Source organism: Galeopterus variegatus, unplaced genomic scaffold, assembly GCF_000696425.1.
Source record: "Galeopterus variegatus unplaced genomic scaffold, G_variegatus-3.0.2 Scaffold3301, whole genome shotgun sequence".
Taxonomy (NCBI): domain Eukaryota; kingdom Metazoa; phylum Chordata; class Mammalia; order Dermoptera; family Cynocephalidae; genus Galeopterus; species Galeopterus variegatus.
In genome coordinates this window covers 202,237-209,126 of record NW_007729412.1, presented here as the reverse complement: position 1 = coordinate 209,126, position 6,890 = coordinate 202,237, and positions in this window count along the sequence as shown.

The following is a 6,890-nucleotide window of genomic DNA, read 5'->3' as shown; positions in this document are numbered from 1 at the left end:
AACAATTCCTTGAACTTGTTAAGACAAGTGAATAGATATGATGTGGGTGGGGAGGGGAGAGAGGGAGGGGGAAGGAGGAATGGGTAAAGCATCACGAAAATCAACTACAATGTATATTGAGAAGTTAAAATAAATAAATAATAAAATAAAATAATAATATGGGCTGGCCAGTTAGCTCAGTTGGTTAGAGAGTGGCCTTGTAACACCAAGGTCAAGGGTTCGATCCCTGTACTGGCCAGCGGTCAAAATAATAATAATAATAGTAATAATAAGTCTACCCTTCTACCATCTATAAAGAAACTGCACAGCTGTTACACCTACAAACTCTCTCAACAGCCCTGTGAGGCACTGAGCTGTCAGTACCCCCATTCTACAGTTGACAAAACCAAAGCTCAGAAGTTAGCACGACCTGCCTGTGAGCAGATTGTTAAGTGGCAGAAATAAAACACGAACTCAAATCTTTCTGTCTTCAAATCATTTATACCACACTGCCTCCTCTTCATAGCTTCTGGAATCTCTCTTTTCCTAAACTGTAAAGCCCCCAAGTAGCACCCTACACACTGATACCATCCTTCCCCTTTTCTCTCCTTCATGGCAAAAAGGCAAAAAAATAATCTATATCTCCATTGATCCATGTGTGATTTTAGAAACGTCTACCAGGGACCTGTTATGGAGACTGCAGAGGGAAAGGTTGATATCATTCTTCCCCTTTTCTCTCCTTCATGGCAAAAAGGAAAAAAAAAAAATCTATATCTCCATTAATCCATGTGTGATTTTAGAAACGTCTACCAGGGACCTGTTATGGAGACTGCAGAGGGAAAGGCATTGTGGAACTTATAACTTAGTTGCAAATTTCCCAAGGCTCTTGAGCCAACAAATAAATCTATCCCCAAATATTATCAACTGAGACACAGTTAGGACATGACTCGCCCACCTACCCCCAGGGATATTTTTATTTGGGCAGGAAAATCCTGGCACTGACATGTCTCAACCTAAAAGAAAGGACTCCCAATGATGGCAGTTCAGACTCTGGAGTAGACCAGTTGAGCAGACGCTTGGTCAAGAGCTGCCTTTTACATATTTTCAGTTTTCTTAAATAATACTTTTCCCTCTCTTTTTACATCACCCTCTAGCAGGTAGGTAGCACTATGAACTGCAGGCCAAGTGCTACAAGAACCACTGCTCCCTGCGAGGGACAGCCCCAGCATTCCTTATTCCTGACTACATCCCCAGGTGTCCAGCTCCCCTAAACCCTGTGCTGAGAGTCCAGAAGGATCCTTAGCAGCTGGGCTTCTGAGCAAATTTTCTCCAAGGGCAAGCAGGGCATCCACCACGCGCCTCCCCGTCTCAGCAGACCCTGCCAAAAGCTCAGTCTTCTGATTACAGGAAGGAGTTGCTTCCTCCTGTTTTCTAACCAGAGCCCTCCTCTGACCCTAATAACAGGGCTGTTGAAATCAGCAGTTCCATTTTCTAGAGCCAGAACCACACAAACCAACATCAACAGGTCAACCACAGGGCCGCATTTAGCAAGGGAAGGTAAGATTTAAGAAGAGAAACGCCATAGAACGGGAAGTGGGCAGGCAGTCAGCCATGAACTTGACTTCAGAATGTTGTCCAAAGGCAATGTTGATTATCAGTCTTATGCTCCTTAAAATTAATGATTACACTAACATTAAAGCTGGTTCTGTCTTTCTCTATGATTCTGTTATTTTCCAAATTTATAATTTATGAGCACCACAGAATCTTATTTGATCATCCCAGCCACCATGTAAGGTAAATGTCGTTATTATTTTCAGAGAAATGCAGTAAAGAGATGGAAAGACCACAGGCCTTAGAGTCAGAGCCAGGGTTTCAGTTCTGGTTCTTTCTACTGGGCCACTCTGCCTCCCAGAGAAGAAAAATCCCCATTTAAATACTAGCTAGAGAATCAGGTGATAGGACTCAGCCCCTTGCAGCCTGAGTAACAGCTTTGAGGGCTGTGAGACAGATGTACTTGGGGCCTTGTTCTTTTGTATATACACTTGAATGGCTTGTTACTGCTTTTGGATATGCTGGAAACAGCCTTGCCTACTGTCCAGAACGAACAAGTGAGTATCCACCCCTCTGCTGATGATAGATGTTTATTATCCAGAGGAGGTGTGGTCGCAACAGACAATCTTTCTGCAAGCTCATTCAGGTCAGAAAGAATGGCTTCAAATCAACCACTCTAAAACCAAAATTATCTGTGCAGGAAAACATCCTTCAGCACTCTGTTGCCCCAACAATTCCATACTGCAGTTCAAATTGTTCAGTTGCCAAGGAAAAGAATGTGTAAATAATTTGTCTTGATGGTTTTACCAGGAAGTTACATTGCTCAAAATTTTAAATTCTAGCAGGCAGCATTTCTCAAAGTATGTTTCAAGGATTCTTCACAAAGGAGGTCTGGTAGGGGTTGACTTGTGAGTTTTATAATCGCCATTGAGTGGGTGTTTAAGTGTTGGTTCCAGGTAGAGGCCATAGTGTAGTCTGTGTCAGCACACTGGCCAAATTCAGTGTTGGCGTTGCATATGAGTGCCTCCATGGCCTAGTCCCTGGGGCACTTAGTGACTCCTTGCTGAGTTTGGTGACACTGTGTTGGTTCATCCAGGATGTAGGCAGGCTCTCGAGTTCTTGAGGAAAGCACATCTGTGTCCTGTCACTCTTAGGCTGTGTTGGGTGATCCTGAGTGGGCCTGATGGCACCGCAGCTAGCTCCCTATGACCTTGATGTGTGCACTTGAGTGTACTGGTGCTCCTCGGTTTGAATAGGCGATCCTGGACAGATCTTCTCTTTCCTCTTTCCTACAGGCAGAAGCTTCTCCTGGGACCTTGCTTCCCTGGTTAGGGCATGGGTTGATGGTGATTGGGAATTTTCTTCCTTACTCTGTTTGGGTTTCCTAGATTTCTGTACTCTTGGGGGATTCTGCGTGTGTTTCTTCCCAGATGAAGTCAGTCCCATGGGCAGTGCACTTACCTCCCACCCCCAGGTGTGCTGTCACACATGGCAGCACAACTCTTCCTGTAGGTTGGGCCATTGGGTTGCAGGTCTTCACTCACTCACCTCTTTCCCTGGGCTCCACTGGCGACCCTCCTTTTGTCTATGCCAATGAGTGGTCAGTAGACCACTTACAAGGTGTTGGTGGCTGCTGGTGTGGCAGCAAGCTGACCCTGCAGTGGCAGTTGCTTTGGCTATGGCTGTCACAGACCACTTACTCAGCACTGGTATCTGCAGCAGTGGCGGCGAGTGCTGCTTCCAATGAGGTGGCCAGCACACTGGTGCTGTCAGTCAAGCAGGCTAGTGGTTAGTCAGGGATGGCTGGCCAACACTGCTATCTTTTATTAGATTTTTTTATGGTCTCAGTGGATGACTGGTAACACCTGCTTTGAAATCTTCCCAGCCAAAATTTTGCTGTTATGCTCCATATTACAGAACTTGGCCTCCTTTCACCTATGTGTGCATGTTCTGTAATAGATCAGATCTTGTCATGGAGGAAGTGTGAAAGTATGAAGTCTAAATTGCCAGTCACATGTCTTAAACATGTCCTTTATTTTCCACAGTACACCTTGAACCCATCTTCAGTCTTGTTGATAGCCAAAGCATATGGCTGTGTCTTGAAATACTAACATTGGCTAGCTGTGCTCATTCTCACAAGGACTATAACTTTAAATAGTCTGCTTTCAATCTATTTCAGGCATACCTGTAAAAATACCGTGTGTGTTTATGTGTATGTACACACACCGACATTTGTTTATGCAAGATGTCCCAAAGTGCATGTACTCCATCCATGCACCACATAGCTAATTTTAATCTGTGGTTTATAAATTGAGAGGATCCCATGAACTTAAATAGGAAAAAAAGATGCATCTTTGGTTTTTCACTAATTTCCTTTAATTGTGAAGGTAAACAAGAAGCCACAGGAGGGTTGGCAGTACCTCTGACCTTCTCACTGATAGAAATCACAGACTTTCATATTTTATTACATTACAGGTCTCGCAGGCCTCTCAAAGTATCTTTTACAGTCATCTTTTCTTCAAAACTATTGTGGTTATTAGACCTGCTGCTAGATCTTGTTACTTAATGCATTAGTAGGAAAGCTCAGATATTATTTATCACAAATTTTATTTTTGCTTAATATTTCGATAATTATTTTTTGACACCAGTTTCCTTTGCAATCTTTATATTTGATTTTCAGTATTTAGAAATATTATTCTGGTTTACAGGCTTCACCTCACTGCTGAGAGGACCATGGCACAAAAAAGGATAAAAGATTAAGAACCTCTGTCCTAGGTCATCTAGCATACCTAGGATCAACTAGGAGACTTGTGGAAAATACAGAGTACTGCTTCTTACCCTCAGAGAATCCTATTCAATTGGTCAGAAGTGGGACCCTGAAATCTGCATTTTTAAAGCATACCGTGAGACACCAGCCCAAATGTTTTTTGGACTGCATTTGTGCTCTAAACATTCTTAAATTTACACTTGTGTCAAATAAGATCATCAAAGTCAAGTCTTTGAGTAATGTTGTTTTAACTTAATTAATAATAAGTTAATTAATTAATATAATTAATTAACTATTTTGCTGGTTTACAATCCATCATTATATCATTAGCACACTTAGAAAATAACATAAGTAATGGCTGAATAATGATGCTAAAAAAAAAATAAAAAATAGAAGTTGATGTTGTACCCATATCTAGATTTCCTGAGTGTTACCAGGCACACTTAGAAAATAACATAAGTAATGGCTGAATAATGATGCTAAAAAAAAATAAAAAATAGAAGTTGATGTTGTACCCATATCTAGATTTCCTGAGTGTTACCAACTTCATAATAGTATATTTCTATGGAGATCCCTGATAGAACTTTCATGAATCTGAAATCAGAAAAAAGTCATGCTACTTCTAAGCAACTGTTTAAAAAAAAAAAATCTTAGAACATTATTAATTCTGAAGTGATTTTCCTCTTCACATTGGCCCAAAAGCTTAAATCCAACATTACGTCATATCTGTAGAAATTATTGAGAACATATGATATTCATCTGGGGCCAAATAATATTTTGGATGACTTTGGTTATTCTCCATTCAAACCATATTGGAAGCCTTCATTTCCTACCTCTGGGAAGCACTGTTATAACGAAAACAAAAAACAAAAATAAATAAAATGCTAAGGCTCTGTTTATGAGCTTCTGAATGGATTTCCGAGACTCACAGCAGAGAGAACAAATGAGAAAATCCGTTTTTAAGTCTCAAATCTTGGCGTGTCAGTATCAAATGTCACAACCTTACGGGGATCATGGAATAAAGTTTATGTCATAAATAATAAATTCAGAAATAACTGGTAAAGCTCTAGACTACCCTGCTCTGACTGCAGGCAGGAGGATAGGAATGCGTGGAGACAAGCAAGCAGGCGAGTATCCAGAGCAGGGTTCTGCAGCCTGTCCTCCCTCTCCCATCCCCAGCCCTACGGCAATAGGATTGTGGAGCCCATAGAAGCAGAGGCCTGGGTGCAGCCTAGGAGGCAGTTGTTCATGCAGGATGCTGGGGTAGCTGTATGAAAAATGGTGCCTCCCTCAAAAAAAAGAGGGCTTGAGACAACATTCTGAGCTCTGTATGGTCCCAGCATGATGGAGGAGACGGTCTCAGACGTTCCTGTTCCTCACCCTCAAATGTGGTTGACAGAGGGCCAGTCAACCCAAAGAGGCATGGAGGTTCAGGTAAAAGGTGCATTCGCTAATCCTAGCACAAGTAGATACCAGAAACCAGATGGAAACACCCCACAAAGAACCAGGATTACTTCCTCAGGCCACAAAAGCAGGTATGCAAAAATGGAACTTAGGTTTAAGTTGCCATAACACTATTTGTTTTCTATTCCAAGCCTCTATTCTGCCTAGAAGTGCAAATTTGCTTCCAGTCAACCCATAGATTTCCAGCCCATTGGTCTCTTCCTCCTCCACCTTTTCTCACTGGGGTTGCCTGTACATTCTGAGGAGCTGACATAGTGCTGGGCCAGAGAGGGTGCAAAGGTTTGAATATTCGTGTTGCTCCAAAATTCATCTTGAAACTTGATATCTAATGCAACAGTATTAAGAGGTAAGGTCTTTAGGAGGTGATCAGGTCGTGAATGGGATTAGTGCCATTGTAAATGGGCTTGAGGGAGCCTGTTTGGCCCTTTTTGTCTTTCCACCATGTGATGACACAGCAAGCAGAAAACTAGCCCTCACCAGGCACCAAATCTGCTGGCTGCTTGATCTTGTACTTCCCAGACTCTAGACCTGTGATCAATCAATTTTGGTTGTTTATAAATTACCCAGTCTAAGGAATTTCATTACAGCATCCAGAACAAAGACAGAGGGAGACAGGTGCATCTGGCCCTGGTCATCAGGTGTCCCTGCTGCATCCTGTTCCTGCTGTTTGTTCATTATCACTCACACCCTCCTCACAGCTCCTGCTGCAGCCAGTAGCCTCAGCCGGGATGCACTCAGGGTCTCCTGCCCACCAGCCTGGAGGAGCTCTGTCTAGTTGGCCTGAACAATCAGCCTCCCCATTCGATCTTTCCAGAAACTCTGGGCTCTGCATCCCCCAGGACTTTGACTTTTGATCCTGAGCTACATTTTTCTTGCAAATGATAGTCTCAATTATATATTTCAAAGAAGTATTTGGGAATGCAAAACCTAGACAATCACAGTTTCTGTGTTTCTATTTGTAAGGATGGTGATGGGATGAGGGCAGGGAGAGAATAAGCAAGGGACACAGGAAGGTGGTGGCAGAGGGATTATCAAGGATAAGACACATGTCAATTAACATACCTACGTGTTCTAAGATGGCGACGGGTCTGGAGCGGCCGTGACAGGAGACAGCGCGATCCTGTGAGCC